The sequence below is a fragment of the Trichosurus vulpecula genome, chromosome 1 (assembly GCF_011100635.1).
Source record: "Trichosurus vulpecula isolate mTriVul1 chromosome 1, mTriVul1.pri, whole genome shotgun sequence".
NCBI lineage: Eukaryota > Metazoa > Chordata > Mammalia > Diprotodontia > Phalangeridae > Trichosurus > Trichosurus vulpecula.
The window spans coordinates 390,796,403-390,819,010 of record NC_050573.1 but is presented as its reverse complement, the minus strand read 5'-3'; positions in this window follow the sequence as shown (position 1 = coordinate 390,819,010).

Genomic DNA, 22,608 nt, shown 5'->3' with positions numbered 1-22,608 from the left:
AATGTGGGTAGATAGCCCACAAAAAGGCAGGAAAGGACAAGGGATATTGGGACCCCCCCAGAGCAGGGGCATCTTCCATGGCCCAGGCAGAACAGCTGATGCAAAGTGGAGTTAATGACCATCCAGCTTCTGTCCTCTACAATGGAGGGCTTTGGGTAGGGTTCAGTACTCTTCCAGCCCTCCAATCAGAGGGGAGAAGAGGCTGAGGGGGGTGGTGTCCATAGAGGCTGAGTTAGCAACCTGATGAGATTAGAAGTGATAGCTGCTTGAAAATAGGGACTCTCTTAAGTTCTTCCCCAAATCCCTCCAAACTCCTGTAAAAAACGACTCTAAACAAATTCTAGAGCTACAGAACCCATGAAATAACAGAGGAAAACAAGTCTCCAGCCCAAGACAACCTGGATGGTCACTGGGAAGGTCTATCGCACTGTGCTGGGAGCTGAGCACAGCCCACCAGGACAGACCAAGCCTGGAGTAAATGGGCAGAGCAGGCCTCAGGGCCCTGAATCACTGAGCTGTGGCAGTTACCAGACTTCTCAACCCACAAACTCCAGAGACAATGGAGCAGGTCAGAGGGAAAACTGCTGGATCTGAGTGAGAGAGAGCCCTGGGGACAGTGGAGGTGGCAGCAGCAGCAGCAGCAGCAGCAGGAATCTTTGGTGGGTACTTCCAGAGCTCCAGCAACAGCTGCGTCCCCAGCCCCTGTCCCACATGGTGGGAGGAATCAAGCAGCAGATCAGAGCAGGAGTGCAGGGAGTGCTTTGCTGGCACTGAGGCAGCATTCTCTTGCTTTGCCCTGCTTGGATCTGGGTCATGTTCCTGACTGGCAGTTCTTGGGGGAGAAGGAGCACTAGTGTGGCAGAGCTTGTGGAGAGGGAGTCCTGGCAGTTACACAGCAGAAAGGAGTGCTTGCATTCACAGACCAGAGCACAGACCAGGAGGGGAGCATCACACTACCTCAGAATAGAAGTAGCTCTGAAAACAGCAGCACAAAACCCCCTGAAGCTTGGGACAAACCACTCTCCACTCTGAAAGCAGTCATACCCTGACCAAAAGCTTGAAAGTCAAGTAATTGGCTGGGAAAATAAGCAAGCAGAGTAAAAAGACTCAGACTATAGAATCATTTTTTGGTGACAAAGGAGATCAAAACATACAGCCAGAAGTCAACTAAGTCAAAGATCCTACATCAAAAGTCTTCAAGAAAAATGTGACTTGGTCTCAGGCCATGGAAGAGTTCAAAAAGGACTTGGAAAATCAAGTAAGAGAAGTAGAGGAAAAATTGGGAAGAGAAATGAGAGTGATGCGAGAAAACCATGAAAAACAAGTCAATGACTTGCTAAAGGAGAACCAAAAAAATACAGAAGAAAATAACACCTTAAAGAACAGACTAACCCAAATGTCAGAAGAGCTCCAAAAAGCCAATGAGGAGAAGAATGCCTCGAAAGGCAGAATTAGCCAAATGGAAAAGGAGGTCCAAAAGACCACTGAAGAAAATACCACCTTAAAAATTAGATTGGAGCAAGTGGAAGCTAGTGACTTTATGAGAAACCAAGATATTATAAAACAGACCCAAAAGAATGAAAAAATGGAAGACAATGTGAAATATCTCATTGGAAAAACTACTGACCTGGAGAACAGATCCAGGAGAGATAATTTAAAAATTATTGGACTGCCTGAAAGCCATGATCAAAAAAAGAGCCTAGACATCATCTTTCAAGAAATTATCAAGGAAAACTGTGCTGATATTCTAGAACCAGAGGGTAAAATAGAAATTGAAAGAATACATTGATTGCCTCTTGAAAAAGATTCCAAAAAGAAAACTCCTAGGAATATTGTAGAAAATATTGCAAGCAGCCAGAAAGAAACAATTCTAGTATTGTGGAAACACAATCAGGATAACACAATATCTATCAGCTTCTACATTACAGGGTCAAAGGGCTTGGGATATGATATTCTGGAGGGCAAAGGAGCTAGGATTAAAACCAAGAATCACCCACCCAACAAAACTGAGTTTAATACTCCAGGGCAAAATATAGATTTTCAATAAAATAGAGGACTTTCAAGCATTCTCAATGAAAAGACCAGATCTGAATAGAAAATTTGACTTTCAAACACAAGACTCAAGAGAAGCATGAAAAGGTAAACAGGAAAGAGAAATCACAAGGGACTTACTAAAGTTGAACCATTTTGTTTACATTCCTACATGGTAAGATGATATTTGTAACTCATGAGACCTTTCTTAGTATTAGGGTAGTTGAAGGGAATATGCATATATATAGACAGAAGAGACAGGGTGAGTTGAATATGAAGGGATGATATCTAAAAAAGATAAAATTAAGGGGTGAGAGAGGAATATATTGGGAGAAGGAGAAAGGGAGAGATAGAATGGGATAAATTATCTCACATAAAAGTGGCAAGAAAAAGCACTTATAATGGAAGGGAAGAGGGGGCAGGTGAAAGACAATGAATGAGTCTTGCTCTCATCGGATTTGACTTAAAGAGGGAATAACACACTCAACTGGGTATCTTACCCCACTGGAAAGTAGCAGGGAAGGGGATAAGAAAGGGGGGATGATAGAAGGGAGGGTTTATCAGAGGAGGAGGTAATCGAAAGCAAACACTTTTGAAAAGGGACAGGGTCAAGGGAGAAAATTGAATAAAGGGAAATAGGATAGGATGGAGGAAAATGTAGTTAGTCTTTCACAATATGACTATTATGGAAGTATTTTGCATAATGATACATGTGTGGCCTATGCTGAATTGCTTGCCTTCTCAAAGAGGGTGGGTGGAGAGGGAAGAAAGGAGAGAATTTGGAACTCAAAGTTCTAAAAACAAATGTTCAAAAAAAAAGTTGTTTTTACATGCAATTGGGAAATAAGATATACAGGCAATGGGGTATAGAAATCTATCTTGCCCTACAAGAAAGTAAAGGGAAAGGGCATAAGGCAAGGAGTGAGGTGACAGAAGGGAGGGCAGACTGGGGAAAGGGGCAATCAGAACACATGCTATCTTGTATGTATTTTGTATTTGTGGGGCAGGGTGGTAAAATAGATAAAGAACAAAAGTCTTGCCTCCAACAAGTACTGATTGTATGGCCCTGGGCAAACCAACCTCTCTATGCCTCAGGCAACTCTAGGAGATTACAAAATGCAGGGAAGTTGCCTATAACATAGGTACAGGAGTTTTCTCTCCTCACTAGGAGTTCCCTATGTTGGGAATATCAGAGGTCACAGATACAGTAAACACATAGGAAACTTGGGTGTTCATTTGAATTCCCTACTCACTTAGTCCCTACCCTGCAATGTAGTATTTTTCAAAGCAGTCAACTTAAGGTAAGGTGAAGTAAACCAAATTAAGTCATTATATGACCTATTGGACTTAAGATACCACCAAAAAGAACTTGTTTGGGGTCCAAATTGTAGCAGATGTCTTCTTTATGATTCATGTATTAGCCAGAACTCTTTGGCTTCCGGGAATTCTAATTAAAAACTAAGACCTTTAGTAATAACTTTCAACAAGCACCTTACGCATAGATGTATAAGTACATATACATAGATGTGTGTATTTATTTACACACACACACACACACACACACACACATATTAGTTGTTGTTCAGTCATTATATTTTTGCCTGATTCTTCAGGACCCATTTGGGGTTGTTCTTGGCAAAGATACTGGAGTGGTTTGCCATTTCCTTCTCCAGTTCATTTTACAGATGAGGAAACTGAGGCAACCAGAGTTAAGTGACTTGCCCAAGGTCGTATAGCTAGTAAGTGCCTAAGGCCATATGTGGATTCAGGAAGATGAGTCTTCCTGACTAAGCTTGGCACTTTGTGCACTACGGCGCCACCTAGCTGTATACATATATGCGTATGTGTCTGTATCTATACATATATGTGCACGTTTGTGTATGCATATTTGTATGCATATTTGTATATATGTGTGTGTATGTACATATTTGTACACACAATATATATGTGTATAGCGTATATATGTTTACTTGTCTATGTACATGTTCTCTCCCCTCAGTAGGATTCCAGTTTCTTGATGACAATGGGTGCTTTTCGATTTGAATGTTGTGATGCTGAGGAAATATGCTAGACAACCACACCATGGAGAAAGATAGGAAGAGGAATCATGTTCCAAAGTGCCTGTGATGTGGAAGGCTTTTTTCAGTCTTTTCTATAAAGATTTCCCTGCCCCACCCTCCAATCCCCCCAGTCTGCTATCAATAGGGAGATTTTCTGTGAGGCCTTGGGACAGCAGAGAAGTTCATTCAGGTTTATGCTTTAGAAGAAGATTCTTTTAAAGCACACTAACAACTGCAAAGGAAAAAGAAAGAAAAGAAAAGGAAGATATCCATTTTCTACCTTCAGTCAGTCACTTGGTACTAGGCACATCAAGTGGCATGGCCTCTAGTCAGACCCAGGGGCTGGTCAGAGAAGATTAATCACCCAGGAAAATGTACTTGGTGGCCTGGAACAGGCTCCTATTAGTTTCCTCACAGCCAGATTAGCTGTGCAAATTTACCAGGAGTGACATACAAAAGTTGGGGGTCTCGCTGTATTTCTCCCCTTCCCGGCCCCTCCTCCCACATGGTCTTCCTCAAAATGAAGATGACAACACTAAGAGGGATAGGGACTGGGCCTATGATTTCATTGGGATGGAAACTTCCCTTCTCAAGTCAGAAACTTAAAGGATTAGCCTGGGTTGCCTGGAAATTACAGAACTTACATGACATGCCCAGCAGCTATATGTCAGAGGCAGACCCCAGGCCTCTCTGGCTATGAGGACAACTCCATCTCTTAAGCTGTGCTACCTTGAATAATAGTAGGAACTTGCACGTCTCTAACCCTTTAAAGTTTATGAAGCTTTTTCCTCATGGCAACCTTGTGAAACAGGCATTGCAAGTGTATTTATATCCATTTTACTTAACAGGAAACTTGACTTGGCCAAGGTCACACGGCTGCTGAGTATGTGAGGGGAGATTCCAACCCCAGTCTCCTGACCTTGAATCTGCCACTCTTTCCCTTATACATGCTGCTTCACCCCAACAACCTCCCTAGTAGCTCCCATCATGAGTAATTTTTTTTTTAACGTGCATCATCAAGCATTTCTCTGCTATAGCTTGCCTGGTTTATATAGTCTCTCAAATACACCCTGTTCTTATCCTCTGAGTCTTTGTTCATGTTTATTCCTGCCCCTCTCTGCTCATTCGACCCTTACCTATCCTGTAAGGGAAAGTTCAAATCTTCCCTTCTCTGGAAAGAGCTCACCCAGCCTCAGTGAACTCTCTCTTCTCTATTACACGTACAATCTGTTCCACTCACTTGTCATTCGTCTCATCCTCTGCTGCCTCACAGGCTTCCTTATCTTTGTCTGTATATTATCTTTGCATGCATGTATGTATGTCTTGTCTCCCAACTAGATTATAAATTCCTTGAGGTTAAGGACCTTATGTTTGCAATCCCCATGGAACTTAATACAGTGATTTTTTTTTCACACGGGAGGTATTAAAAAAAAAAGTTGATTGATTGCTAATATAACGCTATATTTAACCAGCCCTGTGAGAAGAAGGCGTGCATATCTTTGAGGGCTATTCCTGGAAATCATCTTGGCCCCGTTCCTTTTACACAAGGTCTGAGCAACAATCTGTCCTGAAATTCCTGCTATTGATGACCCAGGCCCAGAGAGAATGTGTTTCCAGAAATGGAAAAGGTAGCATCCTAAGGGAAAGGTCACTACTTCATGACCATAAGAAAATCTTGTCAGCTGAAAGGAGCCCTTTGATTTTATCTCAGTTTATACATGGGGAATGATGGTAGGCTAAAGCTGGGCACATCATCAAGCAAACACCTTTTCTTCCGTCTCCCTAACAAAGGCAGTGTAGAGTCACAGAATGAGCACTGACCGGGACTCAGGAGACCCGGATTTATGTGTTGGCTATTCCACCTGCCAGTTTGGTGACCTTACCAGTTGATTCACTGCTTTAGGCCACAACTTCCTGAGAGAATTAGACTTTGTGATTTCTAAGGATCCCTCTAGCTCTATGCTGAGTCCTAACGTTATCTTGAAACTGACTTTGAAAGATCTGAGAACTCTTACCAATGCATGACAAGCCAGGGTTCCAGAGAGCAGGTGGCAAAATATCTACCCTCTGGTAGAGATGGAGAAATACATTTTTGGACACATGCAATGATGGAATTTGATTTGCTTGACTATACATCTTTGTTACATGGATTTTCTTTTTTCTTTTTCTTTTTTATATTTATTTTTAGTTTCAACATTCATTTCCATAAGTTTTAAATTTTCTCCACTTCCCTCCCTTCCCCCCTCCCCAAGATGGCATACAATCTGATATAGGTTGCCTTGTTTCCTCAACTGTAAAATAGGGGTGATAATAACCACAGGGTTATTATGATGATTCAGTAAAATACTTAACACAGTGTCAGGCACATAGTAGGTGCTTAATAAATGCTTGTTCTTTCCCTGTCTCCTCATATAGCGGCCCCACAATTCTTTTGGTCATTTTAATTACCCTCTTCTTGACCCTTTCCATCTCCATTGTTTTCTAGAGGGATAAAAGCAGCATGGGGGCAGCTAGGTGGCACAGTGGATAGAGTGTGGGGCTGTATCAGTAAGGCAAGATTCATGACCTTGAGGATGACCATGAACATGCCTGAATGGTTCAGAATTGCAAAGTATAAGAAATTGTCTAGGTAGAAGGCAGAGGAAATATAACATTTATTTAGACACCAGAGAATCCAATCCCAGGACCAGTAATTCCAATTTGATATAGCAGTAATTATATTCCAAAACCAGTAAGACCACCTCAATGTAGCAGCAAGGAAATTACCCTATTTCCCTGCGTATAAGACACACCTTAATTTTGGGGCCCAAAGTTTGAAAAAAGTTGTATTACATAAAGTTATTAAACTCAAGTTTTATTCATGGGCTCATAGCTTTCAGGCATCTTTTGGGCAAATCTGGTGCATGTACACATGCTTAGTCCATTCTGTTTCATGAACCTGAAGCACCAACTGTGTCCTCCTTTGAGAATAGTAACTTCTCTTTCATCAGCAATTCTTCTTGCCTCATGGTGAACCATCTTTGTGGACCCAGGAATTCCAATTGCCCTTTGTTCTTCAATACATATCTTCAATTCCCTCTCTGAATCAGGCCATTTTGCTGACTGCCTCTCATGGTCTTCTTCTGCTGTGGTGTTTTCAACAGGGTTTCTTCTTCCCATAGCCAGTCTTGGATTGTTTTCTCAGTTGGAGGAGGACCAAACTTACATTCAGCAGCACGATTTCCATTCACTTTTGCAAAGTGGATCACTTTTAACTTGAATTCAGCACTGTAAGAAAATCTTTTCTGAGCCATTTCTGGGCAGAACGTGGCAAAACGTAACCTGATACACCAGTAACAAATGCAAAACAATGAGCACAAAGACAACGGGAAATGCAAGTAAAAAAATCTACAACCACTGTATAAGATGCACCCAGTTTTTAGACTCCAAAGGGGAGATATGGTATAACACAGTAGTATAGTGAGGAACCAAGTCATCCTGTAACCTTGCCCCCTGCTAGGGCCTTCCTGTAAACACTCAAGTATCCTAAATGTCTGCTTGCCTGTGTTCTCTCCCCACAGTTCCCTGATTTCCACTCTCCCCTCTGAGCTCTTTCTGCAGCTCTGTCAACTCTGAGTTCCTGCTCCTTCTCCTTGGACTGAATTCTGACTTCTGTAGCACTCAGCAGATTCTGCTCCTCTCAATTCTGGTCTCTCTTTATATACAGTACTAGCTGGCATCTGATTGGCTAGAACTCAGGTCTCTGATTGGCTGAATTCATGATTGACTAGATCTCAGTGCACATACCATTGGCTCTGGTTTTGTCAACTCCCCTCAGGGCCCTAAGGGCTTCACACCCAAATCAGCTTAGTGCCTGGTAAGTAGAGGCTTTAGGCCTACTTACAAACAGAGATATAATCAAACTTTCCCACCTAGGCCCACCTGAGGCCTATAGAATGGGTGGGGAAGATCTTTAAACACATTAATACTACTGGGGCCTGTCCCGAAGACTTATCTTCATGTGTTCAAATCTGGCCTCAGACACTTATTAGCTGTGTAACCTGGGCAAGTCACTTAACCCTGATTGCCTCAGTTTCCTTATCTGTAAAATGAGCTGGGGAAGGAAACGGCAAACCCCTTCAGTACCTTTGCTGAGAAAACCCCAAATAGGATCGTGAAGAGTCAGACGCAGCTGAAAAACACGACTCAACAAAAAAAAGCATCGTAAAGGATTCTAGGTTCAGACAAATAATGTTGGAAAACTTTTGTTTTTGCTGGTAAGATAATGTTTTCTTTTGTTTCCAACCCAATTCCTAGGCCTTTTTAACAATTGGCCCAGGGTCTCTAATTGTCTAGATTTTCTTTAGAAGTTTAGAAAATGATTGTTCTTGAAACATCACACTCAACAAAAACTTGTAAAACACCTACTATGTGCAAGGTGCTGTACCAGGCCACTGGGGATACAAAGACAAAGCAAAAAAGAGTCTCTGCCCTCAGGGAGTTTATATTCTGAAGTCTGAATTCAGCTGCTCAATATTTTCCTTCCAAGTGGTTTGTATGTTTAGGGATTAACTTTGCACCGTTTACACAGATGCTCAGGCAATATCAGTTCATTACATACAAATGGTCTCTGGCTCAGGAATAGGTGACTTCAGTTCTACTGATTATCACTACAATTGTTACAATGGTGGCTCATGGGGATAGATCAAGGGTTTAGATCATGGCAAATAAAAGATAGGTGGTCACTGGCATCATTAAAAGACTCAGGCTGAGAAGAGTTCACATGAACTCTGATAAACAATCAAAAAAACCCCAAAGGAATGATTGGGTTTTAAATTTCGACTTTGTCATAGTAGGAAATCTGCAATTATATATGTCTATGTATGATTTTATACTATATATATATAATATATGTATAAATATAATTTTATATGTATACATACAATTTTATATTCATATATAGACTATTTATATTGTCTATATAGATAAATATTTATATCTCATATGCACATTTCTAATATACAGTTTTATATTTCTAGATACACACATCCATACATATGCATACACATATATGCAATACACATTATAAATGTTATTTATTGTCCACACATATAAAGTGCTAAACCAAAAGAATAGTTATGGTATTAAACTCTGCTACAAGTTGGTCATGACTAGTGTATAAAATGAATAGTTACCTTTGATATAACAAAATTTGATTTAAAAATAAGGGAAATAGAAGATACAATTCAAGTCACTTTCATTCAATATTTTAACATGATCTATTATATACTAGGCACTGGATACACAAATTCAAAAGGGAGACAGTCCCTGTCCTCAAGGAATTTACATTCTATTGGGGTGAAACATACTTGTTAAAAGTATTTTTAAGCCATGCCTCTCCCACATTGTAATTATGATTTTTTGAGACCTTAAGTATGCGATTTAATATTTATCTCCACTAAATTTCATCTTAATAGGCAACCCAACATTCTGACTTATGAAGGCAGCTAGGTTGCATAGTGAATAGCTTCCTGGACCTGGAATCAAGAAGACTAAAATTCAAATCCTGCCTCAGACACTCACCAGCTTTTGAACCCTAGGCAAGGAACTTATCCTCTCTGAGTCTTAGAGTCCTCATTGATAAAATGAGCATAATAAAAGACCTAGTTCATCGTTTTATTATGAGGATCATTTGTAAAGCCTTTGCAAACTTTAAAGTGCTATATAAATATTAACTATTATTTTTTTAATATCTAATTTAATATCATCTAAGATGTTGACAATCCATCCTGGGTTTCTCATCTTCTCCAGCTTTATCTAAATCACTTGGAAAAATGTGAAACAGCACGTGGCTGAGCACAGATCCTTGTGTCATTCCACTAGAGGCTTTCTTCCAATTTGACATTGAATAATTAACGTTTATTCATTGGGTCTGCCCATTCAGTAAGTTCTGAATCCACTCTACTGTACTATCAATAAAGGTGTATGTGCCTTTTCATCGCTTCCACAAGAATATTGTGGGAGATTGTTGTTCAATTCTTTACTAAAATCTAGGAAGAATAAACCATGATTTAGCACTCTAGTTACTTTGTCAAAAGGGGAATTGAGTTTAGTCTTGCATAACCTATTCTTTATGAAGCCATGTTAATTTTTAGCGATCCCTGATTCATTTTTCATATTGGTACTCGCTTTCCCTTTAATAATACCTCATAAAATTTTGCAAGCCATCGCAGTTAAGCTCAATGGTTTTCTGACTTCACTTGCTTCCCTTCTGAAAATCAGGACATTTGACTTTTTTCAGTCCTCCACTATCTCCTTTATTCCCTACTGACTTTCAAAGATCACCAGTGGCTGCATCTGACAGTTTTTTCAGTAGCCTGTGATAGAGTTTATCTAGTCTTGATAACTGGACCTAATCAAGCACAGCTAGTTACTCTCTTGCTATCACCTTGCTAAATCTGGGCATCAAATTTTTATTTGCCATTTTTTGTTTTGTCTTGTCCAGTCTTAAGATCTTTTAAATTGTCAGTAAAAATATAAACAAAAAAATTGTATAACTCTGCCTCCTCTCTGTCATCCATTGTTATTATCTCATCCATCTGCAGTAGTGATCCTATTTTTTTCTATTACCTTCCATCCCACCCCCTCCCATAGCTAAGAGCATTTTTTATCAGGATCAGTCCATTTTTGGCTTTAGGACTCTCTTCATTCCTACAGGACCATGCCATACTTTTTTATTCATTCAGCATTGTGTGCCTTTGCTTCCAATATTTACATTAAAAAAATCTAATTTGCTTGAGGAGTTCTTTGGGCATAAACATCAGTTTTTATACAACACTCCATTGTTCCCAGTGTCACAAATGAATCTCTTTTTCTCTTCATTATTTCATTCTTGAGAGCTTTCTGTCCTTCCTAGACTAAGTCCTATAGAATTTGATTTCATGGGATCTTGCCTAGGTGTTTCTCTGCATCCTTTGAATTTTTTCTACTAAAATCTAAAGTGCCTGTGAGGCTGCCAAAATTTCCTCTCCTTCTTCATCACAAATCATAAGACAGAATGGTCACTTTCCTAACAGGTTTCCATCAGTACTGCTCAAGCAACCAAATCCTTCTTACTGGTAAAAATCAGATCCATAATAGAAATTACCATTGTTAGTTTCTTTTGAATTATGAAATTATCATTAAGGCCAATCTAGAAGTTAATATCTAATTAACTTTTGAGATGGAAGGGGAAGGAGGGAGGAAGAGAGGGAAGGAAAAAAGAGAGAGAGGGGGAAGAGAGAGAGAGAGAGAGAGAGAGAGAATGCTCTTAATGTCTAAATAATTGAAATACAATATCATGACTTTTTGTAAGTCTTGTGACCTATTTCTAGAACTCTCCTTTTTTTGGTCCAATAATCTATAATCATATTAATCATAATTAATCAATTATAATTATAATTAATTATAATTAATCATTATAATCATAAAGTCATTTAATTTGAATATGACATCTCTTATGATTCTGCCTCTGTTAGTCTTTACCTAAATGTTCACCACCATGTTTCCTCCTTATATTTCCTAGATTTTCTAATGTGAGTATATCTTCTTAATATATGAAGTGATGTTCCATGTCCTCTCCCACACTCCCTTGACATTCTCCCTTTCCTACCTTCTTCCTTTTGAAGATCCAGAGCTATATTTCAGTCATGGGCTCATTCTACCAAGTCTAAATGTCACTTATGGGGTCAAATTTGTCTTCTTGTATTACTATCTCTAATTTACCTTGCTTGCTGCCTATTGTCTATGCTATGGATTTTGTAGCTGATCCTTTTCTTTGATTTTGTGTCCTGAAAAATTCGGGCATCCCTAATGATTTGTTCTTTACATTGTATAACCTCTGATGTCAAGAACGGTAGAAATATGTAGACAGCCTTCCCACTGTCCCCCCGCCCACCCTTGCTTATTGGTTTAAAGCCTCTTGAATTGGATTTGCAAGACCCAAAGAAAATTCATTCTTATTTGCCTCTGTTAGGTGCATACCATCCCTGACCTGGAGTTCATCATTCCTATATTTTAATCCATGATCAAGAAATCCCAAACCCCTTTTCATGTACATATTCTTAACCAATGGTCCATTACTGAAAACTTCCTTTCCCTTTTTGAGGCTATGTCTTTGGTGGGCAAAAGCCATGAAAACATTGTGAACTTTATCTGGACACCGAATGTCTTCAGTGTATTGCCCCAAACTATATAGTCTTTAGCAATGTTTTTAGATCCCTTCTGATACCACCATCTTTGCCTATGTGTATTGTCAGAAGAAAGTTGTGTTTAACCATTGTGACAAGACTTGGGAGGTTCTCTGTTATGCCCAGGACACATGCCTCAGGAAGGCAACAGAGCACTTTATTCTTGCTATCAGATTGACAAATAGGTTCCTGCTAGAACTACTTCTTTCATCCTTTGGGTAACCAGGTGTTTTTTTTTTTTTAAGATAACTGGTTGTTTCACTGAAATCAATCTTTAAAAACTAAACCTAAACTAAAAACACAACTAAAGGAACTCCTTTGTGTAGGCCTGTCCTAAATGAAATAAGAAACTCAGTTATTTCAAAGCCTAAAAGACAATTCAGCTTGATACTAGTGAAGACTTGGTTGTATACTCCTTTTTCATTCTTTCAGACTAATTCAGAAACCTATAGCATTGTCTGATATATAAATGTCTTTTCACTGATGCTGTGTAACTGCAACCAAGGGCCATGTTGAACCAAGAGTACTTTGGGAAATAACAACTAACATTTTTATAAAAGTTAGCTATTATTATTATTATTATTAGTTATATAGTGATGACTATGTGGCAGGCACTGTACTAAGTGCTTTTACAATTATTATCTCTTTGAATCTCACAAGAACCCTGGGAGATAGGTGCATTATTATCCCTGAGCAGGAAACTGAGGCAAAAAAAATAAATGACTTGCCCAGGGTCACACAACTAATGAATGTTTGAGCTGGATTTGGATTCAGGTCCTCCTTACTCCAGACCTGGCTCTCTATCCACAGTGCCAGCAAGCTGCCTCAATAAATAATAATTGTCTAAAAGTTGTCTGCAAATCCCTTGTTAATTAATGCACTGATTGTGATTCTTTATAGGTCCAAAATAAGTATAGTCTGTGCTGTGATCTTAATTTCTTCCCTTTTTCTCATAAGCTGACTTTCCTCTCAAGGGCATCTTTGATTCAGGGTTATATAAGTGTAACAATGGAATCTTTATAGCTGTTCCTAATAATAATGATAACAGCAATAACTATCATAATAGATGTGAAAAATTTTGGCTAGCTGCACCATATCTGACTAAATGTCTGCTTTTTAACATTTAGTGTAACTTTTCTCTGAATATAGTGAATTTGAATTTTTCAACAATTCGACATTTATACTGTCCATTATATTCCTAGGCAACTGGCTGGCACAGTTGATAGAACATCCACCCTGAAGTCAGGAAGACCTGAGTTCAAACCTGGCCTCAAACACTTACTAGATGTTTTGCCCTGGGCAAGTCACTTAACTGTTTGCCTCAGTTTCCTCATCTGTAAAATGAGCTGGAGAAGAACATGGCAAACCGCTTCAGTATCTTTGCCAAGAAAACCCAAAATGGGGTCATGAAGAGTCAGATATCACTGAAAAGACTCAACAGCAACAGCAATAAAAACATAATAGGCCTGGAAATACAAGGACAAAAATGGAATGGCCCCTGTCCTCAAGGAACTTACATTCTCTTAGGGGAAAACAACACGCATGTAGAAAATGAAATATAAAATATATAACAAAGTAATTTCTTGGGTGAGAACACCAAGCAGGAGGGATCAAGATAGACTTCCTTTAGGAGGTAGCACTTGAGCTAAGGTTTATAACATGAAAATTGTGATTTCTAAGTGTTTTTCTAAGAGGATAACAGATGTAGAGCAGGAAGGAAAGTCGTTTAGTCCAACACCTTCTTTTTGGAGGTGAGGAAACTAAGGAGGCCCAGAGAAGCCTAGCAATTTGCTTGAGGTCCTTCAAGTACTAAGTGGCTGAGCTGGGATTTGAACCCATAACACCTGATCAGTCCTCTTGCTATTGCTTCAAGTTGCCTTCATAAGAAATGTGAAAGTTGAAAATTTTAAATATGAAACATAAGAGCTCCAACTCACTTCAGGACAGAAATAGGGAAGATTTTGGGTGCTTTGCTCTTATGTTTTTAACATGGTTAACTTGTTTATTAGATGCCAATGTCTCCTGGACTTCAAAAGCTCTTGGGGATTTGGCCTTAAATTGGCACGTGTTCTTTCAGGTTTATATAAGGTCTTACTGCAGGTTCTATTTTTAGCCATGTTAATAAAAAGGATTGTTCATCATTATACCAGCTTAGCAGGCACGAATCACATGCCGAGGCAAACCTTTAGGGGAAGTAAGGTGATTCATTCCATTAATCCTTGCTCTGTAAAGTCACAATTAATCCTTGCTCTGTAAAATCCTGCTTTTTATATTGAGCTGGGAGGTCCAGACCTCGGAGATGGCCACTTTTGTTTTGCTGAGTTGGCTGTTGAAACATCAGAATCAGATTTCAATTTGGGGCATGGGTGATCCACCCTGATCCAATGGGGAGACAATGGAGACTAATGGGGAGTCTGTTGTTAGAGTCCAAAGAACAGGTTCACAAACTGGGTGGGAATAAAACTCAGGGGAAATCATTCCCTCTCCATAAGGTATGGGAAACTGAGCCCACAGAAGTCAGAGCGCTGGCCTTTGCCCATGATATGCTCTCATATGCTTGCTCCACTGGCATTTTAACTAGCAGGAGATATCCTGGCCACCCAAGGCATCCATTGGCAGCCCTGCCACCAGGCTGCTGTTTTCAGTGTTCTTTTGTGAGTGTTGTTTAGTCAAGGATTCTAAAAAATATCCAGATTTTGAATGTACTAAGGGACTCTTTTCAAAGCAGCCCAAGAAATGGGTGAGAGATCAAAAGGTTCAATGCTTGGGAGATGAAAGAATGAGGAATTTGAATGCTTAGTTGAAGCTTATCCAAACTTATCCCTCTCTAGCCTGGAAACTTTACTAGATGCCTTGCTAGACACCCCGCGCTTCCTGGTTCCCAGGGTGACTTCACCACAGATGCCTTGGCCTGTTCCCTTTGGGAAGTGGGAATGAGGAGGGTGGGGGAATCGGGTAGGTAAGAATGGGTTGGCAGTTTTTTTTTTAGGAAGCTTTCCTATATAGGGAGAAAATCCTTATGTACAGATGGCAAATGATATTGCCCACTTCTAACTCATTTCCCTTTTTGTGAAGTGTAAAAGCTGTTTCAGCTTGGTGGGAGAGAGGATCAGAAACAAATATTCATAAATACTATACTAAATCTGAATCATGTGGAAGTGGGCTATTTTTTTAAAACAAATCTGGGCCCCCTCCCCCATAACTGGGGTCTTAGAGAGGAGGGTCATACCAAATGAAATAGGAGTACTTAGAGTGACACAATGGAAAGATCATTGACTCCAGAGTTGGGGATCTGGATCCAAATCATACTTCTGATACTTATTTCTGTGTGACCTTGGGTAAGCCACTTAACTTCCCCAGATTTCAGTTTCTTCATCTACAAAATAGATTATACTACCTCTGAGGTTCCTTCTAGAGCTATATTATTTTAAGAGGAGCTGGAGGAGGGAGAGAGGGAAAGAGAGAGAGAGAGAGAGAGAGAGAGAGAGAGAGAGAGAGGGGAGGTGTTCCTGAAAGAGATATTGTGGAGTTGGAAATGGAAAGATTAGGCAGCTGATTAGATATGAGGAGTGAGGGAAAATAAGTACATTAAGGATGGCTCTGAGCTTGCAACCTTGGGTGACCAGAATAATAGTGTTCTAATATTTAATCAGAATAACTTTAAAGTGATTTAACTCAACCCCAGCACCAAAATTCTTGGACTGATGGTGATCCTGAGAATTCAGGAGTCCAACTTAAAATTGGGGAGCCTCTTTTTCAGTTGCTTTAGCCTTTGAAGAATTTCTCTGTGCAGAATTAGAATCCTGTCACTCTAAATGTTTAGTTATTGACTGCTGAGCAGCAAGCAAACTCTCTGGTCTTGCTAGCAGGGACTATGAGGAATCCCCTGGGGATGCTGGTGGATAACTTTGATTAGTAGATTAATCAACTATCTTGTATTTATTTATTTTGAGACAGGCTTTATTGTAAGCTCTTCAGCTTCACTAGGCAACCATTCAAAAGCAATAAAGCTGGGGATAAGATGACATGTATTCTTTGAAGTTTTAAGTCTTCAAACTACATAAAAAAATAAAGTCACTCTCTGTCTGAGATGTAAATGCTGAAGCATTTCCCTCCTGATTGAGTTCAGTGAACAAAGAGCGTTTTGCTTTCAGAATATGAATCTAAGAGAAATTTGTGTGTAGGGTGAGAAAACTTAGAAACCAAACTGAAGCATCGCTCAGAACATTTTTTTTTTTGTAATCAGACCCTTGTGAAGCACCCATCATATGCAAAGCCCCATGCTGGAAAGGAAGCCTGCATTTTCAAAATTGGAGGTACTTCTTTGCAATATGTTATGGGAAACCACATGTGTGCTACGGGGGATTCAAAGTATTTTATTGATTTGTGTGGGTGAATTATATTCCTGTGGACTGAGCAAACTCCATGATATAGAACTAACAAGTGTTTTATTTGGAAGAAGAACAGAGCATCTCAGGACTAAATTTGAGTGCTAAGAGACTTAAGTCCATCACATAAGTGAGGAAAAAAGAGCAAAGACATTTTGAAATTAATTAATTAATTAATTTATTTATTTATTTTTCATTTGGAACCTTTACCAGGATTCTGATTCTTGGTGAGACACTAGCTCAATCCCTGCCTGCAGTTGAAATCAACAAATTTAAGTCAATTCAATTAACAAATATTTCTTAAATGTATGATGAGTAGTATGCTACGTTCTGGGAGATACAAAATTTAGACAAGGTAAGACATTCAGCCTATAGAATAGTAGGAGACTACAGGACACACAGATAGTTACAATACAAAATAGTATGTAAATGTACCAGAGAGGTTCATGCCAAGGTCTCTATATAGTTTGATGGGGGTTACAAAAGGCTTCTAGGTGGGGGTGGTACATTACTGGCTTCCCCTTAGATAGAAGACAGATTTTACCTTTTGTAACAGAAGGAATTACATATCTATTACCAAAAGATAAGAGTGACAGTAACCCCATTCAAATGTCAGCCAGTTATAAGTTTATATGTGGTTTACCCAAAGCATTCACAACTTGAATCATGGGAAAATAATCTTTAAACACAAAAGAATCCATTATATTGTCTGAGGAATAAAAATAAAATATTAAGAAGACCCAATGGTGAAAGGAACAACTTATTATCAATTCAATAATTATTGAATAAGCTTTCCCTAAATACCCTAAATTATGACAAGCAGGCCACCCACATCTATTATGCACTTACTATGTGGAAGGCACTGTGTTAAGTGCTGAGGATTCAAATCAAAGCAAAAAGAAAAAACAGTTGCAAAAGAAAGACCATCCCTGCCCGTAGGGAGCTTATATTCTAATGTGGCAAAATAACTTATAGATATTTGAGAGAGTCAGAAGCACAACAGGGAAGGGAATGAAATATGGTCAGGCTGGGCCCATCTCCAAGATTAGAGGCCCCAGAGAGAACTCATCAACTGGAGAAAATGACCGGCATGCCAGAGGGCTGCATCAGGGTGAAAAGTTCTCAGAATTCCAGGGAAGTTCCAGAGTAAAGGCAGCTGAGTTATAGTGGTGAAGTCTGGGACAGTCAGAAGCACATTTATTATTAAAGAGCCTTTGTCTCAGTTCCATACTCATGGCTTACTTACATAATTCGCATATGGAAAATAGACCCAAGTATAGTAAGAAATGCTAGAATAGTTGTTGTCCATGTGGAAAACTTTCCTATTTAATGCATACTGCCACCAGGAAAATGTCAAGAACGATTCAAATAAAGCATGGTATTTGAATCAATTATCATCTGTCCTAAATCAAACTAAGTATAACTTTCAAATTAAAGAGACAATCTGGCAAAAACATTTTATTAATCACTTGATATGTTTCAGTAGCATCAAGATATCTAATCTCCTCTAAAACAAATAAATACTTCCTTAATCTTGTGGAATCTTTCTCTAATGGTATAAATATGTCATTTGTACTCTTTTAGTATAAAATTTTTAATATATGCAAAGAAAAATGGGGACTGAAAGCAGTGAACTTGAATTCAGAGGTCACATTAATGAATGAAAGTAATATCTACAAAGACTTTGATCTGCTTTAGGCAAGATATGTTGGATATGAACATATAAAGGAGAAGGAAATGGTTGAATATAATGAGAGAAATCAAAGCTGAATGGGAAGAATACATTTAAAGTAATTAACATTTATGCACTAACAGTCTTAATGAATACCTTTGAGAATGCAAAATGAGCTATAATAAATTTGGAAAACATTCATACAATATTAAGAGAACCCAGGGCCCATCATCCTAAAGTATATAAAGTATGTAGAAAGATGGATTATTTTCTTACCAAAAAGGAGGAAGAAGATTGATACGCAGTTTTAGAGTGCAGATAGGTAAAAAACCTGTACGTGTACTTTTGGAACAAGCAGACATTATTTCACAAAGCAATAATAAAGGTTGATAACAGGGACACACCATGAGATTTATTGCATATAAGTGGAAATAGTTTATCTCCAGATGGAATCATAAAATGGTTAAAATCCAAGAAAGGAATCAAAAGGCCTTCCATGGGCAACATCTGCATAACCTTTGCTAATAATAGCATGTTGAATAAGATATTTTGAATAAATAGCTGAGTCACGGAACCAGAAGGATTCATGATTGCATGACCACATTAGTGATATCAAAAATTAAAGATGGATTATCCTTAGGGAACCCAGACTTAGTGATCAATGTAGATCATGCAAGGAAATTCAAATTATATAACACATCGCTAGAAGTTGTAAAAATTTAGCACCTATTGAATACATAGCAAAACATGAGACATGACTTGGTAATTAGACACATACATCAGGAATTTTTTATGGACCAACAAATGATAAATCCCCAGTCTATACATATAAACCTCAAAATATCTTGCAGAAATCAGCCAATAAACTGTACTAGAACAAGACCATTATCATAGACTTGACTATGTCCCACAATAAACTGGATTATCACATTTATCCATAAAAAGTAAAGAATAGTGTTTTTAATAGATGTTAACATATCAAACATTCATAATCTTCAACTGAAATGAAACATAAAGCTTTCAAAATAATAAAGACCGAACAGAAGTCAAAATCATGTGGAAGAGGATGAGATATATCAATCAAATAATAAACATTTATTAAACACCTACCATGTGCCAAGGATACACAAAGGGGCAAAAAGACAGTGCCTGCCTTCAATCTAATGAGAGAGATAATATGCAAATATAGACAAAGTCAGATTTATACAGGATAAATAAGGTATAATTAACAGAGGAAAGGCACTAGAATTAGTAGAGGTTGGGAAAGGCTTTCAGTAAAAGAAGAGATTTTAGTTGAGACTTAAACAAAGCTAGGGACAAATCGTCCTCTTCATCCTGCCTCCAGCTCAAGCTGTACTGAGGTTGTTTTGAGTCAGCCTATAAAAAGTGACCTTACATCCTAATACTGCTACTCAACTATAACAACTTCATTATTAGTGTGAATATACGGTAGAAGATCATCTTTGAATACCAGGACAAATCATACAGCCTGCTCTAAGACACAGCAATATTACCAGCTCCTACTTAAACTTGTCGGCTATTTAGCTGATTGTTTGCAGAATCGATTTTCTTTCCTCCTAGTATAAGATATATTTCTTTACTATTGTGAAGTGTAAAAGTTACATAGCATAATTTAGCACTCCAGCACGGTACAGTGGACGGAGTTCTAAATTTGGAGTCAGAAAGACTAGTTCAAATCCTGATTTTGATACTTGCTAGCTGTGTGGCCATGGGGAAGTCATTTAAGTTTTCTGAGCTTTAGTTTCTTCTTCTCTAAAATGGTAAGAATAATATATATATATATATATATATACATATATGTATATATATATGTGTGTATATATATATGTGTATACACACACACACACACACACACACACACATATATATATAATATCTCCATCACAGGATTCTTATGGAGGAGAAAATGTAAACATGAATAAAATACTTTTCAATGCTTAACATGTTACATAAATGCCAGTTATTATTATTGCCATACAGTATTTGTTATTTTCAGTGAAAGCCAGATTTTAAACTCCCAGAAGGCAAATATCATGTCTTAGGCTTATTTTCTATCTTCCCAGCAAACAGAGTCTGGCCTAATGTGCGTGAAGTAAGTGTTCAACGAAGAGAGGAGAAACCACTCAGCTCTGTATCATTTCCTTCACATTGCTTTGTTTTTTGCTTTTTTGCTCTACGTATAATAATCACATTTGTGCCTCACATCAACTGTCTGAGGTAAGCAATATAGTTATTATTATCCCTTTTTACAGATGAGGAAGCTGAGGCACAGAAAGGTTAACTGACTTGGCTGTAGTCTTGAAACTAGTAAATGTCAGAAGTAGATTGAAATGGTCTCCCTGACTTTAAGGCCGCTTCTCGTTCACCAGGATACATTTGAGGCTAGAAACATCTGCTCCTACTTTTTCTGAAACTCTTTTTGGAAAAGCAAAGCCACACCCCAAAAGAACATTCCAACTTAATCACACCCAGGGTATAAACCAACAAAGGAATTTGGGGTGAGAGGAAGTTACAACATATGCCCTGTGGACACTCAATAAAAACTATTTAAATCAAATAAGATGAAATTTAATAGGAATAAATGCACAGTCTTACACTGGTTTAAAAAAAACAAAACAGCTGCACATGTACAAGATGGAAGAAGCCTGGCTAGATACCAGTTCCTGAGCAAAAAAGGCTCAAGGGTCTTTTAGTCACTTGCAATTCCAATGAAGTCAACGGTGTGATGTAACAGCCAAAAAAAGCTATTGTAACCTAAGACTCTTTAAAGAAAGTCATTCTGTCCAAAACACAGAAAATAATTATGCAGCTCTCTTGTGCCCTGGTCAGGCTTCACGTGGAACATTGTGGTTCATTCTGGGCATCGCATTTTAGGAAGGCCACTGATAAGCTGGAGTTTCCAGAGGAGGTTAGAGAGGGTGGTGTTGAGATTAGAGATCATAATGCACAAGGATGAGTTGAAGGAAGTGGGGAAAAGAGGAACTGGGGGGAGAGGAGGAAGAATGCAGCAATTGCTTTAATGTTTTTGAAGTGCTATCTCTTTGAAAACACATTACATGTATTATTCTTGCTCCCAGAGGATAGAACCAAGAACAATCAGTAGAAGTTGAAAGTAGGATGTACTTTCTTATGTTGATCTTAAATCTCTCTAACAGGTTACATTGTCTAAAAGTTGAATGTGTTTTCTTGAGAGAAAGGGAATTTCCGTTTATTGAAGGTCTTCAGTGGAATAAAAATGGCTGCTTTGGGGGAGGTTATAGCAAAGAACAGGGGCAGCTAGGTGGTGCAGTGGATAGAGTGCTGGGCCTAGAGTCAGGAAGACTCATCTTCCTGAATTCAAATCGGGCCTTGGATACCTACTAGCTGTGTGACCCTGGGCAAGTCACTTAACCCTGTTTGCTTCAGTTTCCTCATCTGTAGAATGAGCTGGAGAAGGAAATGGCAAACTACTCCAGTATCTTTGCCAAGAAAACCCCAAATGAGGTCACAGAGGGTCAGACATATTTAAAACAACTGAACAATGAGAACAAAAACATTAGCTGACAGGAAGCAAAGCACTTTCTCTGGACAAGCAGAAAAGGTTGATTAATTCTAAGGGTCAACAGGTTCTACAGTGGATAGAGCTCTGGGCCTGGAGTCAAGAAGACTCAGCTTCCTGAGTTCAAATCTGGCCTCAGACACTTGCTAGCTGTGTGACCCTGGGCAAATCGCTTAATTGTTTGACTCAGTTTCCTCATCTGTAAAATGAGCTGGAGGAAAAAAATGGCAAACCACTCCAGTATCTTTGACAAGGAAATCATGAAGAGTTGGACATGACTGAAAAGTGACTGAATAGCAACAATACAAAGAACTCCTATGCAGGTATAGGTTGGATTAGATAAATTCTGAGATAGTTTTCTTTTTTGAGATACTCTAAAGTTGAACTGAATAGTATCTACATTCGTTGATAATGACAAGTGAGTTTCAAAACTATCATTTTATATGGCCAATGTGGGCTTTTGTTGAGGAAAACACATTTATTAACTTTCTGATTCACATGTGGGACCACATACTTCAGTGATGATCATGCCACACGTACCCCAAGCCTATGGCTATCCAAAGGGATGCGGTTTGGGATGGGGCAGAGGTGAAGGCATGTTAGAGCTATTTAGCTGGCACACTCACTTAAGTGATTTTCCAAGGGAATATTGGCTGACTTTGCATGCTCCCAAGAGACTGCTGTTGTTTTA